The sequence below is a fragment of the Hemibagrus wyckioides genome, linkage group LG18 (genome assembly GCF_019097595.1).
Source record: "Hemibagrus wyckioides isolate EC202008001 linkage group LG18, SWU_Hwy_1.0, whole genome shotgun sequence".
NCBI classification, from domain to species: domain Eukaryota; kingdom Metazoa; phylum Chordata; class Actinopteri; order Siluriformes; family Bagridae; genus Hemibagrus; species Hemibagrus wyckioides.
In genome coordinates, this window is record NC_080727.1 from 3,657,507 (window position 1) to 3,680,912 (window position 23,406).

The window sequence follows — 23,406 nt, forward strand, 5'->3', positions numbered from 1 at the left end:
CGTAAAAATGTTTAAAAACGTAGTCTGCTGTAGGAAATACTAATTCCCTGCTCTTGTGTTACACACCTGTAACTCTGATTTTTAACAGATAAAATGTTCCAAAAATGAAGTGATCTGATCTGCTTGGCTCATCGTCCAAGTGAACTCAAATTTCAGCTCTGAGGTTAATAACCAGCTCTAAAAAGTAAAATATTCAGGTATTCTGATGATGTTTTTTTTAGCCACAAATACAGATCCATATCAAGGAATCATGTGGAGACTTTACTCAGCGGAGACGAGCGAAAGATTTGCGTCTAGGTTTTTAAGTCACAAAACAAAACCGAAGAACTAAAGCGGGAACATGAGCCTCCATCTCTCCATCAATATGGCATTACAAACATGTATGGAATGCAGATCTGTTCACTCCACCTTCACCTCACCTGTCCTGCCTGGGACGTCACGTTTCTTTTAGTCTTTCATTTTCCAAAGTTTCCTATTCTGACCTCTTTCATCACCCTTTCTGTACACTTCCTGTCCAAATGTACAGCGTATATGTTACAGAACAGCATATAGGTTACGAAAGCAAAATTTCGGTGGAGTTGTGTTTACGGCTTTTATCATAAGAGCCTCATTTGCTCATTCAAAATACAGGCCTGAGTTTATTCAAAATAAGTTAGAAGTGTACGTTCAGAAAACAGCCGTTCACACAGCACTGAAAAACTGATGACAAAAATCGTAGAAACCCTAAATATATACTCAAATATCATGATCTATATCCATACAGTCAGCACAACATCCTAATATATCCAGATATCTGTATACAGCAATTACAGGCTGCTTAATATTCATATAGAGTATATGCTCTAAATTTCTAGATCTATACTCGTACACAGATCCGTATCCATAAAGAATATACATGCTCCTATATAAATGATCTATGCTCACACATATTCTGGTTTATATCCATAAACAGGATTTATGCTCTCATCATATACCTTGTCCTACAGTGACCTAGACCAAATATCCACATCAGCTTCTAAATTTCTTGACCTATATCCATACAGAAGATAAGCTTCCTTATCTATATCCATAAAAACAATATCTACCCCTATCTAAATATATATACATACTGAAGACCTACATGCATGAATATCCTAATATACATCAACCAGGCATAACATTATATTGTGTTGGTCCCCTTTTTGCTGCCCTGAGCCGTCATGCACTGTGTACTCTATCAGAACCAGCATTAACTTCTTCAGCAATTTGAGCAACAGTAGCTCGTCTGTTGGATCGGATCACACGGGCCAGCCTTCACTCCCCACGTGCATGAGCCTTGACCACCCATGACCCTGTCACCGGTTCACCACTGTTCCTTCCTTGGACCACTTTTGATAGATACTGACCACTGCAGACCGGGAACACCCCACAAGAGCTGCAGTTTTGGAGATGCTCTGATCCAGTGGTCTAGCCATCACAATTTGGCCCTTCATCAAATTCGCTCAAATCCTTAAGCTTGTCCATTTTTCCTGCTTCTAACATCAACTTTGAGGACAAAATGTTCACTTGCTGCCTAATATATCCCACCCACTAACAGGTGCCATGATGAGGAGATCATCAGTCTTATTCACTTCACCTCTCAATGCTCATGTTATGCTCCTGATTTATATCCATATAAAATGCTTAAAATATTGATCTTTTTCCTGTAAAAGACAAAAAATCCAAACCCATAAGAAACCCTTCTTATGGGTTTGGATTTTTTGTCTTTTACAGGAAAAAGATCAATATTCTTAGATCTAGATCTAAGAGATCTAGATCCTCCTTAATATTCTGATTAATATCCATATGGATGATATATGCTCCATAATATTCTGATCTCCATCCATACAGAGAGTAGATTTTTAAAAATATACATATGCTCCCAAGCTTTCATGTAGAGGATATATCCTCCTGAATAGACAAATCTACATTTATATCCATGAGATACACTTATGATTATAACAATATGATAATATACACTACCAGTCAAAAGTTTGGACACACCTTCTAATTCCATGGTCTTTTCTGATGTTTATTTCTTTCTACAATGCTGAAGGCGGCCGAAATACACAGTGATGTCCTTTGAACAGTTGATATTGAGATATGTCTGCTACTGATGCTCTGTAAAGCCTTCATGACGGCTCTAATCTGAGGTGCTGTTAATTGGTGATTTCTGAGGCTGGTCACTCTAAATGAACTTCCCCTCTGCAGCAGAGGTCAGTTTTGGTCTTGCTTTACTGGGATGGTCTTCATGTGAGCCAGTTTCATCATGGTGCTTGATGGGTTTTGCAAATGCACTTGACGATACTGTTCTTGCAAGAACTATTCCAGAACACCTGACCTTCGTGTCTTAAAATAACAACTGACTGTTTTTTGTTGTCATTACATATGGATTACTGAAGTCCATGTGAGTTATTTCATAGTTCTGAAATCTCCAGTATTGTTCCAGAATGTAGAAAATGTAGAAAATAAATCCCTAAACAAAAAACATTGAATTAGAAGGTGTGTCCAAACTTCTGACTGGTAGTGTATACTGTACACTACAAAGCTTGAAAGAAGTCAGACAAGACGCTGACCGGCAGGACCTGGCAACCCAGGAGAGAAAAAGGCATGAGAGAGTTTAAGAGTAAGAATCGATATTACAAGAAATTCAGAAGTCACTGCTTTTTTTGTTACTAAAAAAAACAAAACAAAAGGGAGGCTTTTCCTTGCCACTGTCACCTCAGGCTTTCTCATTAGGGATAAATGTTGGGAATAAATGTAAGAATAATGTTAGAGATGAATGTTAGGGATAAATGTTGAGGAAAGAAAGTCAGGGATAAATGTAAAGAATAATGTTAGGGATAATGTTAGGGATAATGTTAGGGATAATGTTAGGGATAAATGTTAGGGATAAATGTTAGGGATAAATGTTAGGGATAAATGTTAGGGATAAATGTTAGGGATAAATGTTAGGGATAAATGTTGGGGATAAATGTTGGGGATAAATGTTGGGGATAAATGTTGGGGATAAATGTTGGGGATAAATGTTGGGGATAAATGTTGGGGATAAATGTTGGGGATAAATGTTGGGGATAAATGTTGGGGATAAATGTTGGGGATAAATGTTGGGGATAAATGTTGGGGATAAATGTTGGGGATAAATGTTGGGGATAAATGTTGGGGATAAATGTTGGGGATAAATGTTGGGGATAAATGTTGGGGATAAATATTTGGGGATAAATATTTGGGGGAAAAAAGTCAGGGATAAATGTTAGGGATAAATGTTAGGGAAAGAAAGTCAGGGATAAATGTAAGGAATAATGTTAGGGATAAATGTTAGGGAAAGAAAGTCAGGGATAAATGTAAGGAATAAATGTAGTGGATAAACGTTGGGGATAAATATTGGGGGGAAAAAAGTCAGGGATCAATGTTAGGGATAAATGTTAGCTCACTAATAAATACCGTTTTTGTCGTTTCTGACAAATAAACATGTTTTTGATCGCAGGTCTTTTATTAACTCGGCATTCTGGCATGATTTCATGGCTCTCAGCTAAAGCACGTGACAATCGAACTACAGAAGTTTTATGCAACTTAAGCACATTGTTTCTCACTTAATAAACATTAATAAAAGATCAGTGTTAATGACAATAAGCAAAGAATTCTTATTATGTGTAAAAAACCTGTTTGAGGAGTTTGTGTAATGTCATTCAGGTCTGTAGTGAATTAGTGGAATTAGCAGTGGCGGTAATCAGCAGCGGCGATGGAGGCGGCACCACACCCAGAGAAAGAAACCCTTAGGAATACGTGCACAGAAACGCTCACTAAACAGGTTCAGATGAATATGTGCTAAAAACAATTGGGTAGAAATGTCTGTTCTACGAGTATATCATGATAAAGCACTGGTGGCTTCTCAGTGAATACGATATGTAACGAGAAACTGTTTCAATCAGTCCCCATGGCAACAAATTAAAGGCTTTTTCTTGCATCCAATCACAAATGTGTGTGTCACTGGAAGAGGACGTGATGTGAATACAAGCTCTGAACTGTCAGTGTGATGGGATTGATATAACCAGTCGATATATTAGATATGCTTTAATCTCTTAGAGAGCCAGGGTACAGTAAGAGTTTAGATTAAATACTTTTATAGAAAGGAATGCAAGGTGTCTCCGGTGCAGCTAGCAATGCTACTGATGATAAAAACAGAGCTAAAGCTAATAAACTCATAAGAACTCAAGATAAAGAAAACTAGGATCACAAAGAGACCCTTGATTGCTGTTATAAATCAGTACGAGCCAATTTTCAGTGTTTTTAATGTTGTACCTTGGCTTTCGAGTCGCATTTTTGAAGTTAAACGTGACCTATTTAACCTATCTCACTAGATTTTCAACATTACCCACATGTATAGACATTAAATATCCGAAAATCATTCATATACAGAGATCCAGCTTTGACATCAGAGAACCTAAAAGCATGAGATTTTAACCATTCTCGACTGATTAATACATTTTAAAAACGAGTGCACATGACCTTTGCAGAACTGTACACAACTATGTGTTTCATGCTTCGTTCAACTTGTTCTGCTTGATGGTGTACATTTCATATCTCTCAGCTGGCAAAATGTCAAGGAGCATCCAAGTCGAGTCTAAAGGACATGCTTATTTAAGAACAATTGCCAGCTGAAGTGTTTAGCATTCTTCAGCTTTCTGTCTACGTGTATGTGTGTGTGTGTGTGTGTGTGTGTGTGTAGCTGGTTTCAGATTCCGACAAACAACACACCCAGAATTCATGGACTAATTAACTCAAACTTTCCTCATTCTATTACTAATAAAGCACTTTACACTAATAAAGGTTGTTTACACAACACTCATTTTTAATTAGGTTTAAAAAAAAAAAATGATACAGGAGATATGGCATCAGATACTGGTATCACTAAATTAGGTGATACCAGTCAGGTTCTGCTGTTAAACCAAAAGCTTCTTTTCTCACCTCATTAAATTAATGAGAAACCCATGCTCCAGTGATATGATGCCGTGGCGCTGACTCACGGCAAACACTCAAGTCGGCTAGTTAACGAGCTACAAGGTGACGAGCGAGACGAGACGGTGCTGACGAAGGGATTAGCATCAACGTTGACGTGCTGGAAGCTGGAGCAAAGCGTTCAGAAGAGGAAGTCTGAACTAAAGCTCTGCTGCATCAACCGAGGGGTGACTCCTACCACACCACACCGCTATCAGCAGACTGTATGGGATTATGGGGAATTTAGAAGAGGTTTAAAATAAAAATAAAAGTCAATCTAGAACTCTGTTGAAGATCATGGCGGAATTTGGCTTTAAGATCTACTATTAAGCGCTAATAAGTAGTTGCACATTGTGTAAAAAATCTGATATTTCTGTTAGAATGGATTTTGGCCTTTATTGTGACTCATCTTTAACAAAAAGGGGAAGTTCTACTCAAACAAATGTTCCGCGGACCAAATAACTAAATAAATAAATAATAGATAGTTAGATAGTTAGATAGTTAGATAGATAGATAGATGTACAAATTCCTGTAGTTTTAATTTTATTTCACTGGAGTTGAGAGTTCATATAGCTCTAGTTGTACCACGATATCCCTGATGTCACAGCGATGTATCTAATACAACTCTACAATTCCTCCTTTTAAACGAAAAACCCAACTCCGTCAAGGCTGAGCGATTTTGTACAGAAGCTGAGCTAACTCACAGTTCAGACACACAGCCTAAGGCCAGCGGGGTTAGCAAATCCGTTTCAGAGACTCACCTGAAGTAGTGCTATAGGAACCCGAGAGAGGGGGGGGGTGAATGAAACCAGGCTCCTGCTCTGAAACTGAAACCCATGAGGGGGTAGATGGGCATAAAGCCCTATTCTGATGTACCATCTCAATGCTTCGTCATGCACAGACAAGCGTAACTGGTTTTCTTTTTACATCCAGTGTTACAGAGATAGAGAGAGGAAAAGTACTAGCAATAGCCTGTGGGCTTTTATGGTATAATTATTATTATAACCACAGCACTGTTGATTTCTGCAATCTGATTGAAAGGTGTTTTTTAATAACAGCAGATAAAAGCTCCAGCTATGAATGAAATCTGTTCAAACAGGTTAGCGTTTCTATACTAGAACCAAAAGTAAGTCAAAACCAAAGCTTGGAGTCAATTCACCAGTTCCAGACACAGACTTGGAATTAATTTATTGATTCTTGGTATTAAAACCCTTTGAAATCAATTCACTGATTCCTTGTATTAAAACTATGAGTCAAACCCAACTCTTTGGAGTCGATTCACTGATTCCTTTTATTAAAACTATGAGTCAAATTCAATTCTTTGGAGTCGATTCACTGATTCCTTTTATTAAAACTATGAGTCAAACCCAACTCTTTGGAGTCGATTCACTGATTCCTTTTATTAAAACTATGAGTCAAATTCAATTCTTTGGAGTCGATTCACTGATTCCTTTTATTAAAACTATGAGTCAAATTCAACTCTTTGGAGTCGATTCACTGATTCCTGGTCTTGAAAACTATGAATCAATCCTAACTCTTCGGAGTCGATTCAGTGATTCCTTCTATTAAATTCAACTTTTGGGAGTCGATTCACTGATTCCTGGTATTGAAAACTATGAATCAATCCCAACTCTTTGGAGCTGATTGACTGAGTCTTGATACTGAAAACTGTGAGTCAAACTCAACTTTTAGGAGTCAATTCACTGATTCTTTCTATTAAAACTGTGAGTCAAACTCAACTCTTTGGAGTCAATTCATTTATTCCTAGTTTTAAAATCTATGAGTCAAACCCAACTTTTAGGAGTCGATTTACTCATTCCTTGTATTAAAACTATGAGTCAAACCCAACTCTTTGGAATCGATTCACTAATTCTCAGTATGAAAACCAGGAGTCAAAGCTTTAGAGTTAAATCACTGATTCAATCACTGCAACCAAAGATTCAAGCCCAAAGCTTTGGAGTCGATTCACTGATTCTTCGGCACCGCAACCCAAAAGTATTAAAATCCAAGAGTCAAGCCTAAAGCTTTAGAGTCGATTCACTAGACAAAATGTTCCTACTGGTCATTTAAAAAGCAATATATTATGTAGATACATATAAAATACGGCCGTCTCACACTGAAACGACCCGATAATCCTTCTTTCAAGTAATAAAACTTTCTATGAAGATATTTTTCTAGAGAAAATCCACTCTCCTCTTTCATTACAAACGTGAGTCAGCTTTTGTTTGAAGAACCTCTGTGACAATCTACTTTGCTATTCATTCGATCGATGCAAATCTGCACACATTTGCTTCACGAGTCAGCAAATTCAAATCGGGAAGTCTTGACCATAGGAACTTGAAGCTATTTGGATGCGATGTCCATAGGAAAAAAAGAGCATTTTACTACGCAAAGGAGACACGCAGGTCGCTGCATTAAGTAGCATGATGTAGCAACACAGTCGCTTGTTCGCTGCCGACTGACCACTAATGATGACATCATGACACACTTCTCTGTGTTTATCGCCATGCTCTTACTCCTGACATGTTGTTTAACTGACGTGGCTTTACTTTCCTCGCATTATTTCCTTGCAGTGTGAAAGAAAGAAAGGAAGACAAAAAAGTGGATTAGAAAGAAACAAAAAAGCAGGCAAGAGAGAGAGAGAGAGAGAGAGAGAGAGAGAGAAAGAAAGAAAGAAAGAAAGAAAGAAAGAAAGAAAGAAAGAAGTGAATGTCATAAAGGAAAAAATGTAAAGTAAGAAAAACCTAAAATTGGGGGGGGGGTTCAAAAATCAATTAACAAACCCAAATTACATCAAGTCTTTCTTCCTCTTTTTTAAAGAAAGAAAGAAAGAAAGAAAGAAAGAAAGAAAGAAAGAAAGAAAGAAAGAAAGAAAGAAAGAAAGAAAGAAAGAAAGAAAGAAAGAAAGAAAGAGAATGTGGGGGGGGGGGGTAAAGCAAGCAAGAAAGAAAGACCCAAAATTAGTGTAGAAAATAAATACACAACAAATAACCAACAAACCCAAACCTCTCTAGTCTTTCTTCCTCTTTTCTTGAAGAAAGAAAGAAAGAAAGAAAGAAAGAAAGATGTTGGGAGGAAAAAAGGTAAAGAAAGAAAAACCCAAAATTAGGGGAAAAATAAATTAAAAAAAAAAAATCAACCAACAAACCCAAATTACATCAAGTCTTTCTTCCTCCATTTTGAAGAAAGAAAGAAAGAGAAAGAAAGAAAGAAAGAAAGAAAGAAAGAAAGAAAGAAAGAAAGAAAGAAAGAAAGAAAGAAAGAAAGAAAGAGAAAATAAAGTAAAAAAAATCAGTAATGAAAAATAAATAATAAAAAAAAAAGTACAAAATAAAAACAAAACATAATAAAAAATAATAAAAAATAATAAAAATCTCAACATTGATTCTAAATGTAAAAAATAAATAATTTAAATGTAAATGTTAAGAGGAAGTGACTGCTGGAGAGTTTTCACACAGAATGAGCGCAGCGCTCTGCTGAAGAGTGTGTGATTATATGACTGGAGCGTGATGAAGGCCTCGGTCATGGAGTCGAATCGTATCCGTGTCACAGCTCAACTCTTTCCCCACGACCATAATAAAAGAATTCCTTCATCCACGATCATCCTGAACGTGAAAGCTCGGTGACGTATGTGAACGATTCTCCTCTCCGTTTCCTGCAGCTCAAAAGGAATCCATTGTTTCGTTAAAAAAAGGGGGGAAAAAATTCCATAAAGGGACTCGCAGTCGGGACAAAAGACGCACAATTACGCAAGGCATGAGCAAACACACACAGTTGTGCGATGTAGAGTATACACCAGGCACCGGGTTAAATCTCCATCCATCAACCTGCTGTAGAAAACTGACTGGTAGAAACTGACTGGTAGATTTATTCTCTTCTCGCCCAGCTCCTGTTTTCCATAACTGTCACGGATATATATATGGAGATAAGTGAATATGCAAATCGGCTCACCGTGCTTTTTTTGGGATTATTATTTTTTAATATGACTAGACTTGAAACCATAAATAAAAGAGGCGCATGTTTCTGGGAGGTGAACCTGCTTTAGCAAGCAAATGATCTCATGTCATGCAGAAACACGTCACCAGCGAGAGGTGCTGAGCAAAGTAAACTCAAACTTACATGCGACACCTGAAGGAAGCACATGACTCGCTTTTCCTCACCTTTTCACCTGGATGTATGCAAATCAGGGCTACACACTTGTTTAATCTACGCTATACCGCAATATTTCATCATCCTACAGTTAAAGTATCCTTTCACACGTTTAACATATCTTAGTAAATCCTAAACATTTACATTCCTGGCAATTGGCAGACGTCCTTATCCAGAGCGACTTACAATTTATTTCATCTTTTAATACAACTGAGCAACTGAGGGTTAAGGGCCTTGCTCAGGGGCCCAGCAGTGGCAGCTTGGTGGACCTGGGACCTTCCCATTAGTAGTCCAACACCTTAACCACTAAGCTACCACATCCCCCATCATCTTCTTTAATTTGTTCACATTACTCATTTCTACACACTTTAGATGAACACACAAACAGACATCACTCTCACGACACAAAGAAGGAAATACACATATATCATAATATTACTAAGCGATAAAACACGACATGGAGCACTGTTATAGGAAAACAAGCAACTACATGACAGAGGAGTGTAAAGATAAAGAGCGCTGAACCGTTCTGGTCCGTTTACAGTTAAAAGTCAAAGCAGAGCAACTCGTCGCTCACATTATAGCAGCTACAAACGTCCTTCCTAAAGCAGACTCTCTAGATCAGAGAAGGTCCAGGCTGGTACAAAAAAAAAAGCTGACACTGGAGCCTCCTTCCACAATTCCAAACTCAATTAAACATTTATGATCCTGTTATCTAAGGTCCTTGTGAGTTAGCTGTTACTATAGAAACGGCAGCACCTTAAAATACGAGAAATCCGTAATCAGAATTAGAGCCGGAGCTACCGTCCGAGCGGCTGATCAAGAAAACGTCATGGTTACCATGACGACGTCCTAGTGCGCTTTACGATCGTGAGTGTTTCGCAAACGCGGAACTGAATCCGATTAATTCATTTCAGAATGACGGCAGATTTTCCGCAGATTTCGGTCCGAGAGTTTTGCCGTGTGACGACATTCGGCGTTCGGCCGAAGCGCTGTTCGAGTCACAGATCTAACATGAGCAGAGCGGTCAGAGAAAGTCAATGCATATGTGGCAGGAGTTTCGAAGAAGTATCCCGTGCTTGAGATTTCAGAAAATCCACAAAGAAATTCTCGCAAATTTCGAACAAAAGCAGCAAAAATCGAACAATTTTGGCCACAACATTCACAACGGCACTACACAAAACCCAAAACGGGACTGATGATTATCCATTTAAGACATATTAAACTTTACACAAGCTCAAGGTACGCACAATTTCAAGCAAAAGTCGTTTGGAATTGTAAAGTCTACCTACTCTGTGCCGGTCTCGTGAGAATCGGCGGAGAACCGGTATTTTCACCGCCAGGTTGTGGGATCTTGGTGAAAGTGTGCAACCCTAGACTTGTTTGTTTTGTGTTTATACACGAATTTGACTCGTCTGACTCGCCTCTCCTGTAAAGGTCACGAGAGGAATTCAGAGACACGGCACCTCCACGTGTGACACACTGACCGGGAGATCTGGGAAAACGCTTTGCAAGTTCTGACAGGCCTGGCTTCATATGTATACCACTTCCCCTAAACCAACACACACACACACACACACACGCACACACGCACACACGCACACACACGCACACACACACAAAACTCTACGCGATTTGAAAACGCAAACAGAGGTCCGTCTTATCTTTAAAAGGGTTTTGCACGACACGACGGTGATTAGAAATGAATGTATTACCTGTTCGAACGCTACACGAGCTCATGACATGTGTTTCTCGCCTTCACTATACTCCATTAAAGATTAAAGAAGAGCTGGGGAAAGGCTGAAACAGGAGACGAGGAGGGTGTGGCTCAGACATGGCCGCCCGAACAGGCAGAATACACTAATTATCTAAAGATGGTACACTATAAACATACAACAAATATTATTTCCCGCGTTTCCAATTTTCAGTAGATATCGCCGGAGTATCCCGAGCACATCTTATTTATTTTAATTAAATTAATAATACATTTTTTTTCCTGATTAGTCGAAATGCAAAATGATAATTTGCCTGGGGAAAAAAAATAAACCAACACAATTTTACTGGTAAGAATTGAGGGGCGAAAAAGGTGTGTTTTTCCATCTGGTTCAACAACTGGAGCTGCTGTTGACTTGCAAAACAAAAGTTTTTATTTGGTATGTATATTTAAACAAAAATGGGCTTCACGGTGACATGACGCAGGTTGTTGCTCTAACGAGAACACGCACCACTCGTACCCAGTGCTACCACCCTCGACTTCGCAGGTATGTGGAATAAAAATAAAAAATTCCAAGCAAAAGTCGTCACAAAAATAAAACGGTGCGGAAAATAAAGACGTCCAACGTCTCGTGCTGTGACGAAAAAAAACCTAAAACTGACCGTCAAGAGCGAAAAAGTCGAAAGATAAAAGACGAACCAATATCTGACATTTTAAAACAAAATATTAAATAAATTTTGGTTAAATTTCCTCATTTACTGAGGGATTTCTACATTTATTCAACATATTCCCAGGTACGTCACCTGAAGTGGACAAAAAGACGTAAATGTAAATGAGTGGAAACTCTGTGTGTGTGTGTGTGTGTGTGTGTGTGTGTGGATTAAATGGCTGCATTATGTAACACACACACACACACACACACACACACACATCTTTAACACATTAATTCACACTTAAGCAATCCTTCCTTTAAAAAAAAAAATCTAAACATTTCTCCATAAAATAAATCCAAAATAATTAGTTTACAGATTTAAATTGATTCGTTCTGAACCAAATTTTTATTTATTTATTTATTTTTAAAAGCTTAAACAAAAAAAAGATATATTTTTTTTAAATGAAAAATCTATATTATACAATTTTACAGCCTAATACGTTTAATCTGAATGGCTCTGTAACTAATATAAAGCGCAGGTGTGTATTTAGGCTATAACATACCTGTCTAGTCAATTCTAAACAAATTGTCAGGAAAATTATTTTTAACAATTAAAAAAGGTATATATTAACAGTTTAAATCGTAAAGTGTAAAAGATTTATTTGGATATGAAGTGTGTGCTAAATGTCATGTAGGCTTCATGTTCCTGTCAGAACACACTGGGCTTCCAAACCCCTAAATACTTAATTCTACTCGAGTAATAAACTCATAATGTTTACTTTTTTTTAAAGTTAGAACAAAATAGAATTCATAAATTGTACTTTCTTTTTACTGTTTTTCCGCCAGCGCCTCAGAGGGAGATGAGATGCTATCCTGAACTAGCTTACCTGACAAAGACACACCTGAAAGGTGCTGCACGGGATTCGTTCCCGAGCTCGCGCACACATACACATATATATTTAGAAAGAAAAACAAACACTGTTTTGAAAAATGAGCAACTTTTCCAATAAAAAAAACCCTTACCTTTTCTCAAACGAATTCCTTTAACGTCCGTAGACCCAAAAATTCGGTGATTAATAGTTCATTCTGACCACCGCGTCCGTCCGTGTCTAACTCTGTGTCTCTTCCTCCCTGTGTGTCTCTACCTGAATGACTGGAGACTCGCTCGCGCAGAACTTGAAGAACGGGTTGGTCCAGACGTGGTTTCCGTGTTGTTTTGTTTTGAAAGGAGGCAGGCTAAAATTCCAGTGAGGGCATTTTACACTCTTGAGTGGGTTGTAGTTCCTGCTTCTTGAGACGCAACACGTCACATCACACGCAAAAAACTAACATCTCCCGGAGTAAAATGACCACGGTCACGTGACCGGGCAGGTGGGCAGGTAAACACAGGCAGGGTCTGTTCGGTAATGTGCTGTAATTACGGTAGTAGTAGTAGTAGCAGAAGTAGTGAAATTTGTTGCGCGTTTTTTATAAAGATTACGTCCAGGTATGCAGGTAGAACTTGACAGGGTTGCCAGAGTTGCTTCATTTTTGGATCACGTGTAATCCCTGGATAAACACCTGAGGGGCGTGACGTTAGGGGAAAATGTTCAACGATGGTGAATCGAAAGTAACAGTAATTTGCTCACTACACACACACACACACACACACACATGAACATGAACATGCTGGAACTTGTAGGTGAACTCTAGAGGAAGGTAGATGTTAATGTTAAATATACACTATATTGCCAAATAATCAGAATCAGGTGTTCCAATCACTTCCATGGCCACAGGTGTATAAAATCAAGCACCTAGGCATGCAGACTGTTTTTACAAACATTTGTGAAAGAATGGGTCGCTCTCAGGAGCTCAGTGAATTCCAGCGTGGAACTGTGATAGGATGCCACCTGTGCAACAAATCCAGTCGTGAAATTTCCTCGCTCCTAAATATTCCACAGTCAACTGTCAGCTGTATTATAAGAACGTGGAAGTGTTTGGGAACGACAGCAACTCAGCCACGAAGTGGTAGGCCACGTAAACTGACGGAGCGGGGTCAGCGGATGCTGAGGCGCATAGTGCGAAGAGGTCGCCAACTTTCTGCAGAGTCAATCGCTACAGACCTCCAAACTTCATGTGGCCTTCAGATTAGCTCAAGAACAGTGCGCAGAGAGCTTCATGGAATGGGTTTCCATGGCCGAGCAGCTGCATCCAAGCCATACATCACCAAGTGCAATGCAAAGCGTCGGATGCAGTGGTGTAAAGCAGGCCGCCACTGGACTCTAGAGCAGTGGAGACGCGTTCTCTGGAGTGACGAATCGCGCTTCTCCATCTGGCAATCTGATGGACGAGTCTGGGTTTGGCGGTTGCCAGGAGAACGGTACTTGTCTGACTGCATTGTGCCAAGTGTAAAGTTTGGTGGAGGGGGGATTATGGTGTGGGGTTGTTTTTCAGGAGCTGGGCTTGGCCCCTTAGTTCCAGTGAAAGGAACTCTGAATGCTTCAGCATACCAAGACATTTTGGACAATTCCATGCTCCCAACTTTGTGGGAACAGTTTGGAGCTGGCCCCTTCCTCTTCCAACATGACTGTGCACCAGTGACCAAAGCAAGGTCCATAAAGACATGGATGACAGAGTCTGGTGTGGATGAACTTGACTAGACATCTTTGTGGAGGAAAACAATCTAAGAGTTCTAAGACAGAGCTGACACTTGACCAATCAAAATGAAGAAATTCAACAGCATAGATGTGTATAGGAATAAATACATTTAAAAACATAAATAATAAACAATATATAACAGTCTATGAATATATATTATGTATAAGATATATAATTCAATTTATAATCTTTTTAGCATATTCTTTTTTCTCTTCATCATCATCATCATCTTTTTCTTCTTCTTCTTTATTGTTGATTTTGTATCTAAAAGCCCAGTAGTCATTTTCTTTAACCCATGTGGTTTTAGAAAGTGTATAAGAAATTCTGTTCCCATTAATTTAAGATATTATTAAATATTAAAAAGATTATTAAATATTTATTTAAAATATTTTTAAAATTATATTTATATTTGAAAATTATTATATTATATTATATAAAATTGTATTTACTTGTAATTATATTAAAATGAAACATATATTTGTTATTATTATTATTATTATTATTATTATTATTATTATTATTATTATTATTATTATTACTACTACTACTACTACTAGTAGTAGTAATACTATTACTGCTACTGTTGTTGTTGTATCTAAAAGCCCAGTAGTAATTTTCTTTAAAACCCATGTGATTTTAGAAATGCCTTTAGAAGTGATTTTAGATGTGTATAAGAGTAACTCCATTTCTATTAATATAAGATATTAAAGTAAAATAATAATTATTAAAAATATTTAAATAGAATTATATTTCTTCTTCTTCTTCTTCTTCTTCTTCTTCTTCTTCTTCTTCTTCTTCTTCTTATTATTATTATTATTATTATTATTATTATTATTATTATTGTTGTTGTTGTTGTTGTTTTTGTTGTATCCAAAATCCCAATAGTCATTTTTTTTTAAACCATGTGATTTTAGAAATGCCTAAAAGTGTATAAGAGGAATTCCGTTTTATCTGGCAACTCTTGCGATCATATTATTCAACAAATAAGCCACGTTGAGGATGATATCATTCACCTACACACCTTAATGGGGGTAGAATAACTGAAGCAATTTATATTTTTTTAAACAGAAAAATAATTGTAAAGCAAAAACAACTTTTTTAACTTCACATCACAAGATGGCGCTCTCACACCTGTCATTTACATTCCCATTCCTCCACATTAACATCTACCTTCCTCTCGAGTTCACCTACAAGTTCCAGTATGTTCATGTGTGTGTGTGTGTGTGTGTGTGTGTGTGTGTATGAATTGTGTTGTTTGTACTGAATATCTAAGTTTGTCTAATTCTTCTGAAAAGGCTCGCAGTGTGATGGATAATGGTGCGTGTCTCTGCTGCATTACATCAGCCATGTTTTGATCTGGATAATGCCTAATTACGCTTATTAAATGGAGACGATGATTGTTTGTGGCATTGTTAGAAGTGGCTGCTGAGGAAACAAAAGGGTTCGCTGAAGTCGTCTTGTGAGTGCAAAAAATGTAATCTGAGGTGTAAACAAAACAAGCCGTGTGTTTATGGCAGATGGACAGTGTGATAACTCGTTCATAAGAACTGCTAACAAAAATGAATTGCTTGTAAACGTCTCTAACAAATATGGGCAAAGATTTTTTTATATGATACAAACCTGAGGGCTTCAGTGATAGGCCTCTAGTGTGATGGATGAATTAGTCACAGAGCTTTTAAAGCTTTGAGTCAAACATTCTCCAAAGGAACTTTCAGATCTACTAGATTTTATCATTCATGGTGAAATACTTTGTTCAGAACTTCCAGAAATGCAGAAATGTTAACTACCGCTATTATCGTATTTAAATATTAAATTGTTTATTTTCTGTGTAAGATCCTGTAGACAAGATCGTTCAAGTTAAAACTACACTAACGATGAGTAACACTTATTAAACCATTCACCAAATAAACCATTATCCGGTTCATCATTAAATAAAAAAATAGATCCAATCATACATGCAGTCATCCAGCCAGCCATTCAGCCATCCATCTGTCCACTCACCCATCCATCCATCCATCCATCCATCTACTGATCTATCATTCCAACCATCTATCTATCCATCTATCCATTCATCTACTGTATCCATCCATCCATCTATCCATCCACCTACTGATCTATCATTCCAACCATCTATCTATCCATCTATCCATTCATCTACTGTATCCATCCATCCATCCATCCATCCATCTACTGATCTATCATTCCAACCATCTATCTATCCATCTATCCATTCATCTACTGTATCCATCCATCCATCCATCCATCCATCTACTGATCTATCATTCCAACCATCTATCTATGCATCTATCCATTCATCTACTGTATCCATCCATCCATCCATCCATCCATCCATCCATCCATCTACTGATCTATCATTCCAACCATCTATCTATCCATCTATCCATTCATCTACTGTATCCATCCATCCATCCATCCATCTACTGATCTATCATTCCAACCATCTATCTATGCATCTATCCATTCATCTACTGTATCCATCCATCCATCCATCCATCCATCTACTGATCTATCATTCCAACCATCTATCTATGCATCTATCCATTCATCTACTGTATCCATCCATCCATCCATGGTCTGGTCATCCATCTACTGATCTATCATTCCAACCATCTATCTATCCATCCATCCATCCATCCATTCATCCATCCATCCATCTATCCATACATTAAAACTACACTAACAATAAGTAACACTTATTAACTTATTAAACCATTCACCATATAAACCATTATCACATGATCCATTATCCAATCCATTACAGAATAAAAATAGTTTCGTAATAAACAATACTTCTTAATGAATGTTTCTAGCGCTGTGTCTAGTGATGGGTGCCAATACTTATGCAGACTAACATGACTCGAATTGTTTTTTCATAACAGTGTGGTTTTCGGTCTATTATGTTGAATCTTTACAAAAAAAATCAAGCAGGGAAATTGTTCATGGTTTGTTAGGTTTGAATTCTCGATTCTGATTGGTCAGATAGCTGTGGATGAATTTTTCTATAAAAGCAGCTCCGTAGTTCCAGCTGTGAGGCAAATCATCGTTTTATTGATGATTTATTTATATAAGCGCTACTTTACACACATTATCGTTTCTATGGTAACAGTGGATGATTCTCAGGGCCTCGTCCAGCATGTTGAAGTTTTCTGTGAGAAGACGTTATCATTAAACTTATCATTACATCACACTATTTTTATTATGAAACTGATTCCATACATATGAATGAAGACTTTTCAGAACTCTCTGAAATCATACACTGAGGAAAAGTAAAAAAACCCAAAAGTCTTCTGCGGTTTCCAGGGTCCTGAGAGCATCCGCTCAGTGTGTGGCAAAGCAGCACTCGGGGGTCTTCGAATCAACTCAGATTGCAGTGATTCACACTCAATTCCCGGATAAAAGCGAGTGATTCACAGCCCTGGGTATGGTCCAGTTTCCTTTAGACCGGATAAATGCTCTGTCGTGTCTCTGTAAAGGGGTCTTTATTTATTTATTCATTCAATCGTTCATTTTTCAGGTCTGGTCTTTTTAAAGCTTAGTAATCTAATCTGTGCTACCGGGGATAATAATAGGAGTCTAAAAGAAAATCCTTTAGCAAAGTGAAATGGCCGAATGTCAGACTGAGGGAAAATCTTATCTTATTTTCACAAGGACAAAAGCAGGGTGCTAAAGACACTTTTCCTTTGAGGAAAGACGGTGACTAATCCTCACAGTAAACTTTAGAAACCACTTTCAAGCAGCTTGCTCAGACAATTATACCGAATTCCTGAAGACCAGATAGCTAGATCGCTAGATTGCTAGATCGCTAGATTGTTCTATCATTGCATTTGATGGATTTTTCCGGTTCCTTTCTTTACTTGGTAGAAGCTGGAACACAACCACAGTCTGAGAAATGGTACAATATATGACAGGTCCAGAAGGTATTTTAAAAATAGTGTCAAAATCCAGACATTATTGAAGGCAAGTCAGGATAAATAAACAGTAGCATGTTTCATTTAATATTTCTTTTAAATCTAAAAGTCACTAGATTGAATAATAGCAAATTTCGGTCACTACCACACGCTGAGTCGCTCAGTATGTATATACACAGATCAGGCATAACATTATGACCACATGCCTAATATTGTGTTGGTCCTCCTTTTGCTGCACTGACCCGTCCTGCACTGTGTATTCTGACACCTTTCTATCAGAACCAGCATTAACTTCTTCAGCAATTTGAGCAACAGTAGCTCGTCTGTTGGATCAGATCACACGGACCAGCCTTCTCTCCCCACGTGCATCAATGAGTCTTGGCCGCCCATGACCCTGTCGCCGGTTCACCACTGTTCCTTCCTTGGACCACTTTTGATAGATACTGACCACTGCAGACCGGGAACACCCCACAAGAGCTGCAGTTTTGGAGATGTTCTGATCCAGCCATCTGGTCTAGCCATCTGGTCTAGCCATCACAATTCGTCCCTTCGTCAAAATCCTTACGCTTGTCCATTTTTCCTGCTTCTAACACACCAACTTTGAGGACAAAATGTTCACTTGCTGCCTGATATATCCCACCCACTAACAGGTGCCATGATGAGGAGATCATCAGTCTTATTCACTTCACCTGTCAGTGGTCATAATGTTATGTCTGATCGGTTTATCGGTGTTTAAAAGCATTACTGCATTGTTGAATTCTTGATTCTGATTGGTCAGAAGGTGTTGATTGATCATTTTCCCTAACAGCGGCTCTGTCAGTACGTCTACCTGTAGTAATATCAGTTTGCTCAAAGCCTAAGAAAAGATCATATACATTTAGAAAATAAAATAACAAGAAGTATGGAATGAGTCCATGAATGAATGAATAAATAAATGTAATAGCTGGCGAATGAATGCTATTTATTGGAAAATAATCAGCACTTCTCCTATGCTGTAGTTGATTATTTTCCTATAACATCATGCCCTCTTGGTTGTTTTGCAGCATTTCAATGGTATGTATTCTCTTCTCTTGGTTTTGTTACTAATTACATATTGTAAGAAGAATAAAACGATGAGGGCTTCGAAGATCTTAATGTAGAAGTTTATTGCAGCGTCGCAGTGACAAAATACATAAAGTACGTTGGGTTCATCGGAGTCACAAAGAACGCAGGGAAAATCCTGCTCCAAGCTTTTATACAGTGTTTCCCGTGTGTAATTTAAATGAGTTTCACTTTAAATGTAAATTAGTGTAAGAACTGTGTATTTCCAAAGGGCTGGATGATACTGTCGTCTAGCCGGACGTCTTTCAATGGTATCACGTTACATCACATACACCTTGGCTAGGTATTGTTCTAGGTGTTATCACCCAAATGGTCAGGCACCACTAAATGCTAATCACGGTCACGTATACCCTTTGCTCAGGGACGGTTCTTGATGTCCTGCTGCCGCTACCAGACTAATCATTAATTGGATTAAGTGTTCTAAATGTTTGGTAATGCTGCTTTAAGCCAATGTAAAAATACCAAAATAGATAAACTGGTTTGAATTAAAGATATTTCTAAATGATATGTAAGCCTTTTTGGGAATGAGCTCTTTCTGTGTACTGTGGAATGGAATCTGGGTTGAGGCAGTCTGTAGTTTCTTACAGTCCCCCCCTTTGATGCTTTTGGCCCTGAAGCATCACAACACTTCCTTTACACAGATTACACCTCCCATTTCGGGCAGGTGCCCAGTGGCGGTGATGCCCTGCAGTGGGTTGTCCTCCTTCGGCCCTCAGAGAATCTTACCCGTCATCGAAACTTCACCTCATGCACACTGGTTATGGCTCCATTCCACTAGGCAAACTTATCACAATGTTTCTTCTTAAAATTGTGTTCTATGTACAAATATTTCCTGAGTTTGGCGCAGAGGCATTCAGGAACCATCACAGCCAACGGGAACGTCCTACATTAATTACTGAAGTATCTGTCTCAATATGGAATTCATACAACATAACATAACATAACACATTGGCAAATTATGAGAAAATGGCAGTATTTAAAAGTTACACAATACAAAAACGGCAGTTTTAAAAGTTACATCTTAATTAAACCTGAATAGGTAATAATTAACAATTGTGCTTTTATTGGTAAAAAACCAGCTACCGCATTAGGGCATTAAGCTTGAATTTGTTCTAGTGAAGTTGTTGTGCACTAATCCAAATTGATATCCTTAGTCCCAGTGACTCCCAGTGCCCTCTCCATAAATTCCAGTAATTTCTGACTGAAAGAGGCTTCCTTGGGATGATTCACTGGAAGATGTTCTGTTAGGTGGTCTGTGGGGGAGCAGGTCGCAGCAGCACTGTTATACATCAGCAATGGTGTTGTCCAGAAGTCCTTTACATTCCTGTCCCACTGTCTCTGTGGCACTGTTCGTCCATGTCTGGAGACCATACTGTAAGATTCACCAGGAGTGGAACATGGATCCATTGTAGGTCATTGGTTAGCGCTTTGGGAGAGGGTCTCGTCACCACAAACAATGGGTCAGGGGTAGGGTCTGCCAACTTGGTCCATCACCAGATCTTTACTTCTGTTTTGTTCGGTAATCTGAAAAATACTTGCAAACAGAATGAATTTATGCCCCCCCCCCCTTTACACACAAGACAGAAAACATTACAAACACTTACAATATACACTTCACTAGTTACATGACCCTGTAGGATTGGCATCAGATTTTTATTGTTTTTAATTGATCATTGTGGGACCATCTCTTAACAGGTTGCTGGTATTTAGTTTTGTGGTCTAAATGGTCAATGGTCGGGCGCCACTAAATGCTAATCACGGTCACGTACACCCTTTGTTCAGGGACGGTTCTTGATGTCCTGCTGCCGCTCCCAGACTAATCATTAATTGGATTAAGTGTTCTAAATGTTTGGTAAGGCTGCTTTAAGCCAATGTAAAAATACCAAAATAGATAAACTGGTTTGAATTAAAGATATTTCTATATGATATGTAAGCCTTTTTGGGAATGAGCTCTTTCTGTGTACTGTGGAGTGGAATCTGGGTTGAGTTTCTTACAATATCCTACATCTCTAAGTACACCAGGTTGAGTCTTTCCAGATAAATACATGATTCTTGAGCCGGTGATAAATTCCAGACACCTGAAAGCTCTACAGGAAGTGTCTACATGGAGGTCACCATGCCCTGACTCACAGCTGCTCTCCTGCTCCTAATGACTGCCCTGTGGACGGGTTAATAAACGTGGTGTCAGGCTTTAAATTAACGACATCTCTTCCACATCCCTAGCGACAAGATACGAAGCAAAAATCGTGAGATTTTCCCTTCCTATCGCTATATCCTAGGCTAGCTAGTTGAGAAGTCCTAGAATGACCCCCATCCTTTCTTGTGGTCAGTGGTTCCTGGGAGGGGGACAGTAGAAAGAGAGAGAGAGAGAGAGAGAGAGATAGAGAGAGAGATAGGGGTGAGTGAGAGAGTGAGTGAGTGAATGAGTGACTCATCACCCCAGGGCTCTTTCATGTTACTGCCTGAGCATGTTTACTCGAATCTCATGGCTTGCATTTTTTTCATGGAGGATGGAGGAAACTCACACCCTCTTCTAGATTTCACACAAAAAAAAGAAATAAATAAAAAACAGCTGAGAGCAGCAGAAATTTTTCTGCAAGCATGCATTTTTTGCGCAAAACAAATTCGACATCATCTCTAATCGGCACACATGGAGATAAACACGAAGGTTTGCACGCACACCCTGACAGCCACAAATACTCTATTTTATTATCTCTACGGTGTGTGTACATGTTGTGTAGAAGGATCCGTGAAAGAACAGCACTCTGGTATGCCAGTTATAAAATAGAGTTATAAAGGGCAACCAGTTATAAAATAGAGTTTAAACAAAATATGTTTAACCCTAACCCTATAGCCTTGTGTCTGATTGGTCAGAAAGCGTTTCTATAGTAACCAGCTCATTCACAGGGAATCCAAACCGATTAAAAAAGCGACATTTTACCCCATAACAAAGAAAACAATACAATTATTGATTTGACCTGCTTTAAAATGGAAGATTTATGGAAGGAGTCTCCAGTTTTAGCAACAAATTTTCCACCATGCTTTCCTGAATTTGTGTATTTTTTTATTGTCAATCCAAAGAAAAATGAAAAGCCAGTAAGGGTCTGTTATGATGATGATATAATATGAGCGAGAACTGCCTCCCAAATGATGTGATTTTATCTACATGCCAGTCGAATTGCAGAGAGAAAAGATACAAAACTTCATGAGAAAAGTAAAAATGAAAAACAAATTTTTATTCTAGCAGATGGATTAGATAGATAGAGTTATGAAGAAATGTAAACACGGAGGAATTTTCCGACACTTCCTACGCCTTTTTCCCTTCTAATTCCAGAGTAGAAGATTTTTAAGGTCGAGAGGAAACGTAAACAGGAAATGATTACAGGAGACATGTAAGGTATTCAGCAAAACGACATATACACATTTTTCATAGATAGAATCGAATGTCTGTGCTGTATTACGCGCCATGGTGCATAATAATAATAATAACATGATGTTCAATTCCCGCAACAAAAAGGTTTTATCTGGCAACCCGTCTCCAGAGTACACGGGTTACAGGTTTCATATTTACAGTACAGAGAGATTTAACTCCATTAAAACTGCTGAGATGATTCATCTTGAACAAACAAACAAAGCAAGAGAAGGTTTATTTAAAATATTGACTCAAATATTGACTTGAATATAGAGTCGCTATACTCTATACACAGAAACCCAACAGTGTCCTGACTTAATCTTCTAAAAGATTAGCCTTAATAAAATAATTCATTTGTTTAGACCGATTGAAAATGTCTGATAAGTCGATTTCCATGCCAGTGGATTGCTAGAAAGGGTCATGGGACCTTTGGTCATGAGTGAGGTGGTCAGTGATTTGTTTTCGTAATATTCAGCAAAAATCTTCTTTCTAGAAAAATGAACGTAGGTGGAGCACAAACCTCTAACCCGTGGTGAAGGGAGAGGCTGCATTTGTTTGGAGTTTGGGTTTCAAAACAGCTAGCTTCAGGAAATTTCCATCAACATCCCTGACTGAACCTTCAACTGCCGAACTACCGCTGAACCACTGCGGCAAGCACTGACCGTTCCTCTGGATTTATAGATTTCTGTCAGTTTTTGATAATAGATGCAATGAATGATGGGAATTTTTATCAACCAGTGTTGAGTTCTGTAATCTGATTGGTCAGAAAGTTTTTTTTATAGAAATAGATCATTCA

General features: G+C 38.3%; 1 protein-coding gene across 3 annotated transcripts in view; it reads right to left on the reverse strand.

Moving 5' to 3' along the window:
• Positions 1-12,839, reverse strand: part of atp8b1 (ATPase phospholipid transporting 8B1) — a 32,679-nt gene extending 19,840 nt beyond the window's left edge. The window contains exon 1 of one of the 3 annotated variants that reach the window (XM_058415572.1): positions 12,555-12,839. The gene's annotated coding sequence lies outside the window, so the exon portion shown is untranslated. Of the gene's footprint in view, positions 1-10,457; positions 10,603-10,880; positions 10,961-12,554 lie in introns of those variants that run through there. The other 2 variants (XM_058415574.1, XM_058415573.1) reach the window with 2 other exon arrangements.
• Positions 12,840-23,406: the final 10,567 nt, after the last annotated feature.